We start from the raw sequence: 15,163 nt of genomic DNA on the forward strand, positions 1-15,163 counted from the left end.
TGGTAATGTAAGACAGACACAGGGAAGGTGTCTCCTCAAATAGGTGACCACTCAGAGGTCTGCCTGGCTGTATCTCTCATGGGAACTGTAGGCACCTCTTTGGCAAGTTGGTATTAATTTCCAACATGGACTTGGTGTACAGGAAGGGACTGGGTCCCCCAGCACCCAGCATTGCCCTGAGCCATATGAGGTCACCATGGAACCATGGGTGAGGACCCACTCAGACCCCATAGTCTGAGGACCATGAGTCACAACACTGACACACACACACAGACATTCCAAAATTTATCAAAATATCCTCCCCCTTGTGAAGCTCTTGACTGATGGCCTGTTTAGAGACCATGGGATTCTTGATGGTCTCTATTGAGAGACCCTGGGAGGTGATCAATCTCCCCTCCCATTCCAACTGGATGGACCTGACTGGGGTTTGGGTCCCGGGACCTTACCTTGTCCTGAAGCTTTAGACAGGGAGTTGTCTCTCTCGAGTCCAATCAGACATGGTTGTCATGGGATGTCAGGGCCCCTGGTAAAGGAGGACCCAAGAAAAGACCAAGTGGTGCCACCTCTTTCTACTCCAGGGTGCCTTTTTTTTCCCAGGAGATCTCCTCCGCTGGCCCAGTATCTCAGGGCGCCAGCACAGTTGGTTTCCCAGTTAGTGAACCAGAAATATTATAGAAAGAGACTGCTGAGAATGTAAGCACTACTCAGAGAGTAGAATTCAGGTTTATTGTGCCAGCAGACACAGAGGAGTTTAGACACTAAAACCTGGTTTTTGACTTAGGGAGGGGTAGGAGGTTATATCGACTTTTGGTTTCAGGGAGGTTAGGCACATTGATCAGAGCTTATAGGTATTGCAGAAAGAGAAACGTTGCAGAAAGGATGTTAGCTCATTTTTTTTAGTTCTTGGAACCTTTTTTAGTTCAAAAACCACATCACCATGTTCTATAGAGACAGCAAGTTGTCCTGTAAGCAGCTTACAAAAGCAGAATAGCATTTGGTTAGACACTTCTTGTAAGCAAGTCATAGATGCAGAATAAAATGAATATCATCACCATGCCCCATTGATGAGAGATTTCTCTCTTTCTCCTTCTCTCTCTTTTGTGAGGACATATGCCTCCACAGGAAAACAACAAAAACGTGTATAAACTAAAACTTTAATGTTTCATAATTTATGGTTATTAGCAAAAAGCACTGCTGAAAATAAACTTATGTAATAAATGCACGGGTCCAGCAGTTAGAGTAATGGCTATGTCACTGAACTCCCATGTAGCGAACTGCAGATCGAGTCCCGGACCCGGTGGCTTAAACTGATGCCAGGCATGTGTGTGTGTGCACCCAAGATCCCGGGAGGAGAATGGAGAAGGGATTACAGTGTGGGCACCCCCCTGGGGGGCGATTTCTTGCTTTTTATCTCTCTGTCTCTGTATTTCTGGTGAGCAAACGTGCCCTATAGCAAAAACCTCTCCCCCCCCCAAAAAAAAAAGAAAAAGAAAGAAAAAGTAATAAATACACATTTGCAAGAGCTGAGCAAACACATTCTCTAAGTTCAAAAACCTAAAAAAAAAGAAACAAAATAAGCCTAACATATAGAAGAAAAGCAATAGTAAAGATAAGAGCAGAAATCAGTGAGATTGAAAACAGAAAATCAGTTAACAAAAACAATTTAATTACCACCACGCTCTTTTAAAAATTCAATAAATTCAGACATGTCTGCAGTGAATGATAAGAAAAAAATAGTAACAAATATTACCAACATCAGAAATAAAATAAAGGCTACGATTACAGACCTAGCAGATCTCAAGGGATAAGGAAATATAACTGTAGTAAACCAGTTTATCCAACAGCACAGACTGCTACAACTCACATTAAAAATTCCTGACTTTTTTTTTACATGTTTCCATAGGGCATGTGTGCTCATCACAGAGTGAAAGAGAGAAGGGAAGTGAGGAATCATCTCCCAGGGAGGATGACCACACTGCAGTCCCTTCTCCTGTGAATGGGCACTCACATGTCCAATGTGATTTTATGGTCATTGCGTCCAGGACGCAAACCATGGTTGCCCACTTGAAAGTCCTGTGTTTTAACCACCATGCCACCTGCTGGCTCCATCAACCTCTTCTAAAGTGACACATGAAGTGTCGCTTTTAGAATGACTTTCAGCTCTTGTTCCTCATGCTTAGAGAGGGTCTCTACAGGATCGAAGAAGGTATATGAGGGTGGGCAGAGAAGGAGTGTCATGCACGCCCCTCTGCACCTTCCTGAGGAGTCCAGGTCACCGTTTTGATCTGCACCTGCTCCCAGGTTTAGAAGAAGGGAGGGAAGACAACCAGGAGGAGGAAGTAGGGATCCAAAGGAATAAGTATAAACTAAATTTTATTTAAGCTACTAACAATAAAAGGAGTGATGTGAAATGTGAAAGGAAGAAAAATAAGGAAATAAGTAATGAAGAGAAGTTCTCTGGCTCCAGGGAGACAGCAGAAGCAGTCTAGTGCAGAGATCCTAAAGGAGGGTCAGACCAGAACCTAGGCAGAGTTAGGGGCCTCTTGGAGCAGCAGATGGGGTTGGGCCCCAGGGTGGGCTAGGAGCAGGGCCAGTGCAGAATCTTCAGAATCAACAGCAGCCACTGGAGGTGGTGGTGGAGGTTCAACTGGGGCAGTTTGTGGATCATGGGTGGTGACAATGGCCTGTGGGGCCTCGGGTGAGGGCTAAGCACAGACAATTGTTGTTTCAACCTGTGCTGATTCCTTAATGGCCCTGAAGGCAGCCATGGTGTTGGTGTGGTGGCTGGGCCTGGCTCACCGGTGGAGAGAGCTGTGTGGTATCTGATGTCTCTGGGACTGTAGATGGACGGGACGGCCATATGCCCCTTGCCTGCCTGTCCACAGCCAAGTGACACTCCCAGCCTTTAGGACCACCATGGCCCTGCCCCCTTAGCAGGAAGCCTTCCCAGACTGTAGGCTCTGAGGGAGGGTGCCCATAGCATATCCCAGGACACAGCCATGTCCGCACACATGAGAGGTTAGGAGTCCATGAGCAAAAGCCCTGCCTTTCCTTAACACCGAGTCTGTGGGGATGGACTGGCCATGCTGTGGCCTCGGGGGATGGGCTGGCCATCATGAGCTTCAGTTTACCAGTGTCCTCAAGTGGCAGTTGGTGCTTCTGCAGACCCCATCAGAGCACCTGGCACACTGCCAGCTTACCCCCAAGGGCAGCGACATGTATGTGTCCAATGGATGCCACACCTTGAAAGCAAGCCACACACAACAGAACCCAAAGCTGCAAGCCACGTTCTGCCCCAGTCCACTTCATTTCCTCTAAAACCTGCCATGTGAGACAGGCCTGTCACAGTCAACCTGGGGCTTTGAGTGGCTCACCTGCAAATTCAGTGACAAAATTGCCTTGAAACAAGGCCCTGGCTGTGCAAATTCAGTGACAAAATTGCCTGAAACAAGCCCCTGGGAAAACAGCCAAGTGAACGATGGTCTCCTGACTGAGAGGAGCAGGCTGTATTCGAACCATGACACTTTCACAAGGAACCAGAACCCCACCCAGGTCTGAGACCTCCGTCAGAACCCAGAGCCAGGGAAATAGATTCCAGCTCTGAAGAGGCTTGGTGTGTCTGACATGGGAGGATGGGTGGCACATTACAGGGAGGGGTTCAAGTCCACCCCAAGAAGGATCGACTGGTCCTGGCACTGGGCACCTTCTGGCTCTGAGTTGGTGCAGGGCGATGGACTCCCGACTGAGAGGAGCAAGCTGTAGTTGAACCATGACGCCTTCACAAGGAACCAGGACCCAACCCAGGTCTGAGACCTCCGTCAGAACCCAGAGCCGGGGAAGGAGATTCCAGCTCCAAAGAGGCTTGGTGTGTCTGACGTGGGAGGATGGGTGGCACATCACAGGGAGGGGTTCAAGTCCACCCCAAGGAGGATCAACTGGCCATGGCATGGGGCACCTTCTGGCTCTGAGTTGGTACAGGGCACGATCTGCTTTCACTTCAGGGACTGGCTGAGGGTCATCCTGAAGAGGTGAAGAGCAGGAGGATGGAGGGACAGTTCACAGTGCCAGGATGGGTTACGTGACAAGGGAGGGAGTGACTAGTGTCCAGCTGCCCCCAGTGGGAACGTCCAACTTAGCTGCATCTCTCATGGCCACATGGGCTCAGACTCTGCTGAGCGTGTGTAGGAAGATGGAGAGGTCTAGGAGGAGGACCATGGGGCCAAAGAGGAGAGGACGTCAGTCAGTCCCCACTCTTAAAGTGGCGGGAGAGGGTGCGCTTCGTTCAATCCAGGCTGGGTTCTCTGTCAGGGGTGTGCACGCCAGTTGTGGCTCATGTTAAGAGGATGCCCTTCCCCTGTGGCAGGCCATGTGCTCTGTGAAGTTCCAGGCCCCTGCGGGCGAGAGGCTGTTCCCACAGATGTCCTGGTCCAGGCAGCTCCTGGTGATGTTCAGCTCCATATCACTGCAGACTTCTCTGAGGCCTGGCTGTCAGGGCCCATGAGACCAACTCCATGCCCTTTCCTCATCCACAGACACTGTTGGCACCCTGTCTCCTCTGTGGGTCCTCCCAGGATGGGGGCACAATCATCAGAGACTCCCCGGAGCAGAAGGGTCAGGTTGCAGGCTATGCCCAGCCTCGGGGAGATGCTGGGCCTGTATGACCCACCTGCAGGAGCCTCAACGACCTGGCCCTTGTGACCACTAGGACCTGGAGATGTGAGACAAGCAGGGCACGCTGCCTGGGCTCACATCTGTCGGTCTCCTGTCTGACCACATGGACATAGTTCCTCTGGGATGGGGCTAAGGGGCTATCAGGGCATGTGCATGTGTGCACACTTTTGTGTCCTCTGGGCCACGTGTACCTAATGGGCGGACAGGAACTGGCCAACCCTGGAAGGAAGCCCTCAGGGGTGCAGGCCTACTGCTGACTGGGCAGAGGGATGGTAGGCCATGGCAGATGTCCCACCTCCCAGCACAGGTCAAGTGAGTCATCCACACTAGCAGTCCCAGCCCTTGCCTCCCACCCTCTACCCAGATGCTCTCAGTGGATTCTGCCCCTGTCTGACTGTTGTCCAGGCACTGATAACCTGTATCTTGTCAAGTTCAGGCTTCTCTGCCCCCACCCACTTCTTGGCAGCACCCAAAGGACCCCATCCCATCCTCTGGCCCTGGCTGTCCTTCCTCCCAAACCCAGGGATGTGCAGGCTCCACACGGCCCTCGCTGATTCTATTAGAACACTCCATCTCTGCCAACAGGTCCCCAAGGCACAGGGCCCAAGCTGGTCACTCCTCGTACCTGTGTGACCTTACCACTGGTTGGCCTAGGGGCTCACCCCTCATGGGACCCAAGTCTATGGTATCCCCCAAGACCCCTGTCTTCATCATCTCAGTAACAGAGACCACCAACTGCACTCAACACTTCCCAAAGGTCTGGCGTCATTGCTGATCCCTTCATCCTACCCTACCTCGGAGCCCAACCTGAGGCCCACCTCCTTCCCACTCATGTCCACCCCCTACTCTGCCTCTTCTGCCACTTGAGCTGAGTCCTCTCACTTCCCCCTGCACTGCCATGTCCCCTGCCTCTCCCCCAGCCTCTGCTTCCCCCTCTGATTCTCTGTCCTACAGCGAAAGGGCCATGTGTGTCTCTGACATGATCATCCTTGCTGAGGCCTAGAAAGCCAGCACATTCCCCAGTCAACCTCAGCAACCCCACAGGCTGTTCTTCTGGCCTTTCTCTCCCTGAACCTCCTGTTCCTTTACCCCCGAGGCCAGGCATGGGAGCTACAGCCCAGTCTGCTGCTCCCCAGGACTTGGGCAGTGAAGGGACTTTTCATGGAAAACAGTTCCTTGGAAGAACAGCTACTCTCTCCCTGCAGCCTGGCATCTCGAGGTCCCATCTAACCAAGGGGCACCCAGGCTCTTGTCAGTGGAACTGTTTCTGCCTGAACCCAGAGGCCCCCAACTCTTATCCCAAGTCTAATTAGTCAAATATAGGCCCAGCGTCACCACTACTGTTCTGGGCCTGCTGACCCTGGGGCCCATGGCTTCCAAGGGTTCTATGGGTAGGCAGCACTGGGCCTGGGATTGCCATCTAGAGGAAGACCAGGCAGCGTGGCCTGGACAGACGTTTGAGAGGGACAGAGCTGCTGTACAGCTACCCTCCTGCCCTTGAAAAAGAGGTGCTGCCTAGGCTGTGCTTCCATGAGCAGGGCACCCCAACCACAGGTTCCTGCCTTGTGCCCACCCTGTCCTGAGTTACAGCCCCTGACTACCTAGTCCCCTCCTCCTCACCCCTCACCCCATCCTGCCAGGTCCAAGCAATGCCCTCCAAACCCTACCACTGGTCCCTGATCCCCATCCACTGGGTTTCCCCCAACCCACACTTCCACTCTGCAGGTCCCTGCTAAGGCCTGGCAGGCACCAGGGCTTGGACATGGGACTGTGCAAGGCACTATGGGGGACATCCTCTGTCCCAAGTGTGGCTGAGCAGTAGTTCCTTCTGCCTCCTGCCCATGGCTGCAGTGCCACCTATAGGCCAGAACTAGTGGTATTACTTAGGCCCACTGAGGTGCAGGTCTTCTTTGCAACACTCTCACCTCTACTGTGGGTCAGGGTTGTCTTCAGGGGAGGAAACCTCAGCCCACCTTGCCAGCTGGTGGCTTCCAGAGCTGGGAGCTTGGAGTGGCCTGTGAGGAGAGGAAATATGGGTATGTGGGGGTCTGGGTGGGGCCTGCAGCTAGTGCAGAGTGTAGGTTCTCATCGATGGGTGTGTGGGGGTCCTGGGTGGGACCTGCAGCTAGTGCAGAGTGTAGGTTCTCATCCCCTAGCCTCATTCTCTTCAGAATCCAGACCACCACTTTCTGGGAAGGAGGCAGGAGAAGGGTCCCTTGCTGCAGAAGTGCCAGCCTGGCCTAAGGGGCAGGATCCACAAGAACAGACCTGTCCACGGGAGCTCTGAGCTCTGCCCAGCTCAAGGCAATCTCACTTCCCAAATCCTAATGTTTATACAATAGTTGGATCTGGAGGATTCCATGTCAGTGAGGCATAGGGTGGAAATGTGGGTTCTGGGTAGCGTGTGTGTGTGCCCAGAATCCCCACAGGAGGGAGAAATGGAAAAGAGATTGCTTACTCCCTGTGTTAGGGGTGCTTCCCCTCACCCCCATCTCTGGCACCACTTGCATCTTCTGATGATTTTTTTTCTCAATTAAAAGGAAAAAATATACTTAATAAAGTATCAGTCTTGGCCCCATTGAAGAAAATGTGCCCGAGGAATGAGAGATGGTTATAGCAGGAAAACTTTGGGGGAGGGAAGCAGTGTCAATTTCAGAAGTCTATTTTCTGTTCAGTTTTTTTACAGTTATAAAGCTAGATAAATATTTACATAAGATTTATTGAAATACCTGCACCCAAATTCATTTTACTTTGTCTTTCTTCCTGCCGAGGAGGCAAGTCAAGCTATCTACTTGGCAGGACAGTTGAAAGGCAAGCTGTCGAGGGTGAAATAGCTGGCAGAAGTCCAAATCTCATGGTCAGCTGCTGTGCTGTCTTCGTAGACAACCCCACCACCGGATGTCTGTGACGCGGGTGGCTTCCCGAGCTCCTCAGCAAGATTGCAGAGCTCCTCAGCCTCAAGAGGGCAGCTCCTTCTCAGACCACATGGGAAATTGTTCAAAGCTCCACTAATTCTAATCCACAGGCATGAAGACCACTGAGTTAGATATTGTCTCTGTTCCAGGGAAGAGAAACTGAAGTTCATAGAGGCCCAGAGTTCCACTTGCCCAGAGTAGAACTGGGAAAGCAGGCCTGAGGGTGACTCCAGGCTCCACTGGGTTAATGCTCACAAGCTTGTTATTTGTGGATGTGCCTCGAGTGGCCTTAAAGCTCATCTTATGTCCAGGTAAGAGTTCTGGGAGGTACTGTTCATAATCCCTGCCATACTTCAGGCAGGAACTGAGAAGGTCTGAGATGAGGCCATCCTGCCACCTGGCCTAACTGCTTGCTGGAATTAGAGATGGCATTTTCTTGCAAACTCAATTTTCTTCCAAAAATACCCAAGAATGAGATGATGCCTCACTAATCCTAGTATTTCTTTTCTCTTAAATTATTTTATCCGAATTCAGGTAAATTCCCTAGACCACCTGCAGTCTGTGGAATGCTCCAGAAACATACTTTCCAGGTCTGCAAAGAGAAGAACATCTGAACGGCCCGGCAAAGTGATCACCTGCCTCCACCCAGTTGCAATGTCAAAGAACATCCACTTGTCCCTTTCCAGGATCCTCTGACTCCGGCAGGCTCTGGGGAGTTGTCATCCTGACCATTGGCAGGTCTCCCGGTTATAAAGGTGCAGATTTCACTGCTTTCTCAAGAGTGTCTTTCCTCCCTGGAATGGGAAAATAGGCAAACAGGATTGTAATGTTTTTCGTCTTCAGTTTCGCATCTGAGATGTTCATGGTCAAGGTGCTGATGCTTGACTTCCTATTAAAAACCATGCCTGGCCTTGAGGTCCTGACTTGTCTGACTTTGTGAAGTGGAGGAGCAGGCTGTGGGTGTCCTGGGACCCAAATCTTGGCCAGACCTAGGCATACAGGAAAGCTCCACCAGATCTGTGTGGGAGCCAGACCCCTTAAGAGCAGGTCTCCTATTTATAGGGCCCGACTAAGGTCTGCACAAAGGCTGCCAGGTCTCCAGGGAGCATGGACCAGGACTGGGCAGGACGGGACAGTTGCCCTGGCTCAGACGGGCAAGAGGGAGTCCTGACTACCCACTGCCCTGGGGCTCCCATGGGAAGCTACACATGGGGATGAGGTCCTGGATGGTTAGGTGTACCCCATGCCCCCCCTGCTTGTCACTGTACCCAAAGACAAGGGCAGGGCTGGCTGGGGTGGCAGGCAGCCCCAAGGCTGGGGACTGTCCTCCCACAGCAGCCTCATCCTCCTAGTGGGCAGGGGTGGCCTTGTGGTCCTTCCCAGCTTCTGGTGACTGAGACTGGCTGAGTACCTGGTCGGTAACCAGTTGCTAGCCCTGCTGGCACTGCTAGGTCCCAAGTAGGACCTGTGGCCCAGAAGGCCAGCCAGCTGGGACACAGCAGTGCAGGTGAACCGGCACCCGGTCGCCTCAGTGCAGTACTTGGTGGGGCGGCACCCCGGGCTGTACAGAGTGCTGAACCCCAGCCCCATTGCCCACCCAAGATCTGGGTGCTGCCTTTCTGCAGCTGGGTGAGCTGCCGGTGGCCCCCACACTTCCTACTCACCATATAGTGCTGTGCTTGCTGGTGGCCCCTCGCCACCTCCCCACCCTCCTGGAAGAGGCAGAGTCCAAGCCCAGGCCACCAGGCAGGAGGCCTTGTAGCTCCAAGGACAGAGAGGTGGTGGCAATGGCAACTATGCCCCAGTGGTAGCCCACTGAGGAGCAGAAAAGCGAGGCCTGGGTTGCAAGGCGAGTCAACTGGGAGCGGCCACTGCAGGATGATGGTGGCGGGAAAATGGGGCCCTGGCATGGAGCCCAGGTATTTTCGAGTAGCCCCTGCAGATGCTATGGGCCCAAGACGGCCACGACGGGAAGGACACGGACCAGAGAAAAGGTCTTTACCCAGGAACCCCACGTCTGGTGAGGACCACCTAGACATCCAGTTTCCAGAGCAGAAAATGACTGTGGTCACTGCAAGGACTGTCCCATCTTTGCAGTAGGAAGCTCTTACGCGTGTTGTGTACAGGCGCTAACAAGATGTGACTCACAGCTCTGCAGAACTTGTGCAAGTCTTGTAACCCGGACTCGGTAGCAGGCATCACCTGTCAAAGTTGTACACAAATGAGATGCCTCCACCCAGGAAGCCTTCCGTGGTCCCCAAAGGGCCCATGGGCAGGACTTGTGTGGGAAGTGCAAAGGCAAACGCCTGTCCTGTGGCAGCACCATCAGCTCCAAATACATCATTTCCGTAGATGTTAACAAGAGGGTGCTGATGGGCATCAGCGGAAGGAGTGCTGCATAGCCTTCTCTGGGCCTCTTCTCCTTCCTGGTCTTCCCTCTCAAAGTGCTGAAAGGCAGACAGGAGGCGGGGGGATGCTGCTTGTTGCTGAGGGAGTGATGTGTACACTGTATTTAATTTTGAATTCCAATAAGAAGGTAAGAAATCAAACAGAAAGTAATTTGTGTTTTCTCTAAGGCAGAGTAATGACTGCATCCGGTGAATTCATTATCTCTGTGTGGTCCCAACCTAAGGAAGTGTTTCTGTCCCAGAATATCTTTTAGACACAGGTCTCCCTGTTCCTTTATGAGAGAAAACGTGCTTCTCAGAGGAAATTTGGAATGTGACAAAACTAGGAAGAGGGAATTGATCCGCCAGGTCATCAAGGTCTTATTTATAGAGATTTGTGTCCACTTGTAACCTGGGAGGAAATTAAACAGGGTGGGCCCAGCCACTGTGGTACAGGCAGTAGGACCCTGAAGTGGGATACCGGAGCCGTGGGGGAAGGCGCGTCCACATCCCATGCATGTCCATATCCTGGGGTGCTGAGACCCTGTCCAGGGTATGGGTGTATTTCTCTCATGAAATATATAAACATAAATGAAGAAACCTTGAAAAATGAAAATACAATGTCTAGTTATTTCTTCATTATACATTTTATTATTAATACACAAAGTAAGTTTTTGGCAGCATTGTTTTTTCTTTTTAAAGAGAGATTTTTGCTATAGGGTGTGCACACTCGGCAGAGACAGAGAGATAGTGAGAAACCACCCCCAGGAGCCATGGCCACGCTCTCATTCCTTCTCCTCCATTCTCCTTTTGGGACCTTGGGCAAGCATGCACACATGCCTGGCGTGGGTTTTAAGCCACCAGATCCCGCATTCGAACCACAGCCAACAATATAGGAGTCCAGTGACATAACCGTTATGCTCTCTAATGGTCCCTGGCAGCATTCTTTTATTTTTTTATTTTTTGGAGATATTTTTGCTATAGGGCATGTCGTGTGCTCGCCAGAATGACAGAGAGAGAGACAGAGAGATAGAAAGTGACAAATCACCCCCCCCAGGGGGAATGGCCATGTGGGAATCCAGCCACCTTCTGGTCACCCCCTTTGTGAGACTTGTAACAAAAGTGAGTGAGTGGAGTTAATAGTCCTAATGGAGTAGTAGATCTGGGAACCAAATGGCACAACTCATAGAGCGTCAATGTCCTGCAAAAGTTGTGATGCCTAATGGCACCTGAAGGAAAGAGGAAACTAAGGAGCCAATAGTCAAAGAGAGAGGCACAGCTCCCACCCCCATTCACCTTAAGTGGTCTTCACTTTCCATAGCAGTAACTTTTCCAGAAAAGTTTTATAGACCTCAAAGTACTGGAAAGGAAGCTCTCATTCAAAGACAATTTATCCTAAGATACTGTGCATGACCCTACTTTTTTGTCCATTGAATATATGAGTTGTGCTAGAGTCCATCATCCTGCCAAGTCTAACTATTGTCCATGCAGTTGAACATCTGGGGCTAAAAAAATGTACATTTAATTTATTCCTTTCATAACTGATGGGGCTCGTTTAACTGGGCTGTGAAAAGACATGTCTCAGGATCACCTTGCTGCTGATCACATGGATTGGGGGCTTTGCTTTCTTCTCCATCCCCTTCCGACACCTCCCAGAAGCAGCCCTCTAATGTGGGGCACTCCTTAGAGGAGCTGTGAAGGTTTTAAGTTGCAGTCTGTGGGGCCACTGCTAGGTGTGTGGGGTGTTTTGCCTGCACTTCAGGTTTCTTTTTTAAAGAAATAAAATGATACCCCTTTCCAAGCCATGGTCATCCTGTCCCCTGACTCCTGCACTCCCGTCCTTGGCCAAAGCATAGATTGTGACTCCCTGCCTCTCTCTGAAATTGGCCTTTGCTGAGGACTTCCAGCTCTCCCCATGTTTATTCTCACACAGCTTCACAGAGAGGAACTGCCTTTCCTAACCCTCCACAAGCCCCATTTGCACTGTCCCCACCACCCTCCATGGCAGTGCCTTGTGATGCATAGAAGCCATCAAGGAAGAGTGGAAGGAGTCTCTGCCCCCCCCCTTGTTAGTCTGAAGCCAACCACACACATGACTCACTCTCACCAGCTGGAAAATGGACCCAAGTCTGTGGCTGGCTGCCCTGTGCTGTCACTATGTACAGAACTGTCTATGACATTCTTGCCTGTGAAGTACAGTTTTAAATATAAACACAGGGATTACAAATGAGACAACAGAAAATCTCATAAATTAATGAGGATGGATGTTTAAAAACAAAGGTAATCCTAACATAGCCAGTTGAAGAAGAATTTATCATGTCCATGCAGAGGACTGTGGGAGATAAAAGTTTATAATCTGAAAAGATTTTTGGAATCAATGATTGGTCTAGTTAGAAATAGGACAAATTAGACATAACAATAACTCATTGGAGAGGTAGAAAAAGAAAACGTTTACTTATTCACTGTAAGGTCTTTTAGGACCCTATTACTCTACTGTGAATAAAGAAGTTCTTAAAAAAGTAAGGAGAAAACAAAATTTGAAACAGATGTTGAAAAGTGAAGTCATGGTAATGTAAGTGACATGGTGATTTATAGGCTTTACAAAGTTCTTGATTATAGCTTTCTTTGAATTCATTTTAAAGAAAGACTCAGTGACTGTAACATTTTGGACTTTTCCTCTGTTATCTAGTTTAATACAATGAGTAATGGTTATAACAAATATATGAATTGAAACCTGTAGAAACAACTGCTTATCAAATAATTGGTGACTTAAAAAAAGTTAATTGCTGTAGGGTACCTGTATTTCTAAGAGAGAGAGAGAGAAAGCACATTCTAATGGGCAGGGTGACAGCACAATCATTTATCCTCCATTTTCCTGTCCCATCAGGATTTGGGGTGTGCAAATCTGCCCTGTGTGTTTTTCAAGACACTAGATTTAGTATTTGAACCACTGTTAGCCTTGTGGGATTCAACTTTCTAGGCACAGTGCTTAACCACTACACTACAGGTCCAGTCCTTCAAAAAGGACTGAATAAATAGATTGGTACTGTTCCAGGATCACAGCAAGTCATATTAGGATGCCATTATTCCATAAATTGATCTGAAAATTCAGTGCAGTTCCTTCCCATGCCCAACAGTCTTTTTTACATAATTAACAGTGTCACCCTGACCTTCATCTGGAAATAGAAAAGAAACTGAACCCCCAACCATCTTGAAAATGAAAAACAGTATTGAATGATTCTAACTGTCAATGACAAGCCTTAGTAACAAAGTGTTGCTAATCCAGCCTGTGAGGCACTGACACAATGACAGTCACACAGGGCATAGGAAGGCACCTAAAGGCCCAACAATCGACACGTTCATTTTTAGTAAACTGACTTCAACAAAAGTCCCAGGAAATTTCAATGAGTGAAGAACAGTGTATTCAACAGACTATGCTGGGAAATTTGGATATTCACATTTGAACAGACCCAAATTTAAACAAACAAACAAACAAACAAAACTCACAAAACCTCTAAATGAAAAATGCACCCAAACATAAGCATTAAAACTGGAAGCTCTAGTTACAGGCCATGAGAAAGAAGGACTAGCAGTCCACCTGAGGAAGGCGAGGGCTGTGAGAGCTTAGCAGGCCTGAGAGCCATGAACGATGAGAACCTACCCTACCTGCTGCTGTACCCTTTAACACACGCACACTTCTAGCAGCTACAGCTAAAAGCCCACAGGCTTTTGTGGGCCTCACTGTCTCCACACTTCCTTTAGAATCAAGCATGCTGACCCTGAATGACCATGAGGTCATCCTTCTCCCCTTAATGTGGTATTTCACTGTCACCAATGTCCCAGCGCCCTTACTGTAGCATTTTGACAAATGTACAGCTTTGACTAATAATGGTGTCATCTCTTCCCTTGTTTGTGATTTTCACCTAAAACCTGTAAGTCCTCTGTGCTCATCTTCAGGGTGATTGAATTGAGACGCCCAAGCCACAGTCTTCATCTTTTGCCAAATAAACCTTTTTGCTTTACAGTTTTTGCCTCAGTTTCCCCCCTTGTGTTGACAGTTACATATAGGTTATAAATCACTAATTATATTTGCCATATAAAAATTACATCCCATTGTAGTTTGTTATCGAAGTACATTTTTGTGACCATAGAGTAAGAGTAAAAAGTGATGCCTTATATAGTACACCAAAGCACAATCAAGATAAGACAAGAGGAGAGACAGTCTAGGGTCTGGCCGCCAGGAAGCTTCCATGGCAGAACCTGCTGGGAAGATGCCAGTGTGGTGATGGCAAAAGATGCCTTTAGTTTCAAAAAGCTGCTGGATCAGTGCGGGAACCAGGAGCTCAAGGCTTCTGAAGGAATTGCTATGTCCCTAGTGCATGGCCAGCTTCTAGCGTGGTATCTGCTTCATGGTGACATGAATATTGTAAGATATATTTGGAAAAGAATACTACCTGCTACAAAATCTGCAAATTCTGAAGTTGGGGGGTTTGGTCAGTAGGGCAGAGAATCTGGCAGAGAGATTTCCCAGGGATCTACCCCACCATCAATGCTCAGCAGTGTTCCAAGACAGTCCAGCTCATCATGGAAGCACTCAGAGAGGCGACGTGGAGGCGTGCCTTCCCTGATCTCTCAGGCCTACACCTCGATCATCATCGATGACTTTGCAACCTTCATTGGACTTTCTATAGAAGAGGCTGTGAAAGGTATATTGAAGCAGGGATGGCAAGCTGACTCCACCAGGAGAATGGTTCTGCCCAGAAAACCAGTTGCAGGAGCCCAGGATGTTTCCTTTAATCAGTTTATTCCCTTATCAGAGTCTGCCTCAGTTCCACCAGTTCCCAATGAGCAGCAGTTAGCCAGGCTGAGCAATTATGTGGCTTTTCTTAAAAACTGATCTATCATCTGAGTTCAAGATCCACCTTCAGAATCCTGTATACTGACAAATACAGAAATGAGAATTTTTTTATTTTCAATTCATTGGATGGATTAAGCATCTCAGCATTCCTTACTATGTGATAAAATGCATAGATAATATAAAACATATTATATATATTTTGACCTTAAACATTACACTGAATAATCATTGCAACAATTTCCATTTTGTAATATGTAACAGTCTGGATGGCACCCGTCAGTATTATGTGGTGAATTTGTGTTTCCTGGTGACTCATGAAATAAGCATTCCTG

The 15,163-nt window shown here is 49.0% G+C and overlaps 1 pseudogene; it reads left to right on the forward strand.

Annotated features, from left to right (window-relative positions):
* The first annotated feature begins 14,258 nt into the window (after window positions 1–14,258).
* LOC102476082 (COP9 signalosome complex subunit 8 pseudogene) lies at window positions 14,259–14,870 on the forward strand (annotated as a pseudogene).
* The last annotated feature ends 293 nt before the right edge of the window (window positions 14,871–15,163 follow it).

Source organism: Tupaia chinensis, unplaced genomic scaffold, assembly GCF_000334495.1.
Source record: "Tupaia chinensis unplaced genomic scaffold, TupChi_1.0 Scaffold147980_1, whole genome shotgun sequence".
NCBI lineage: Eukaryota > Metazoa > Chordata > Mammalia > Scandentia > Tupaiidae > Tupaia > Tupaia belangeri.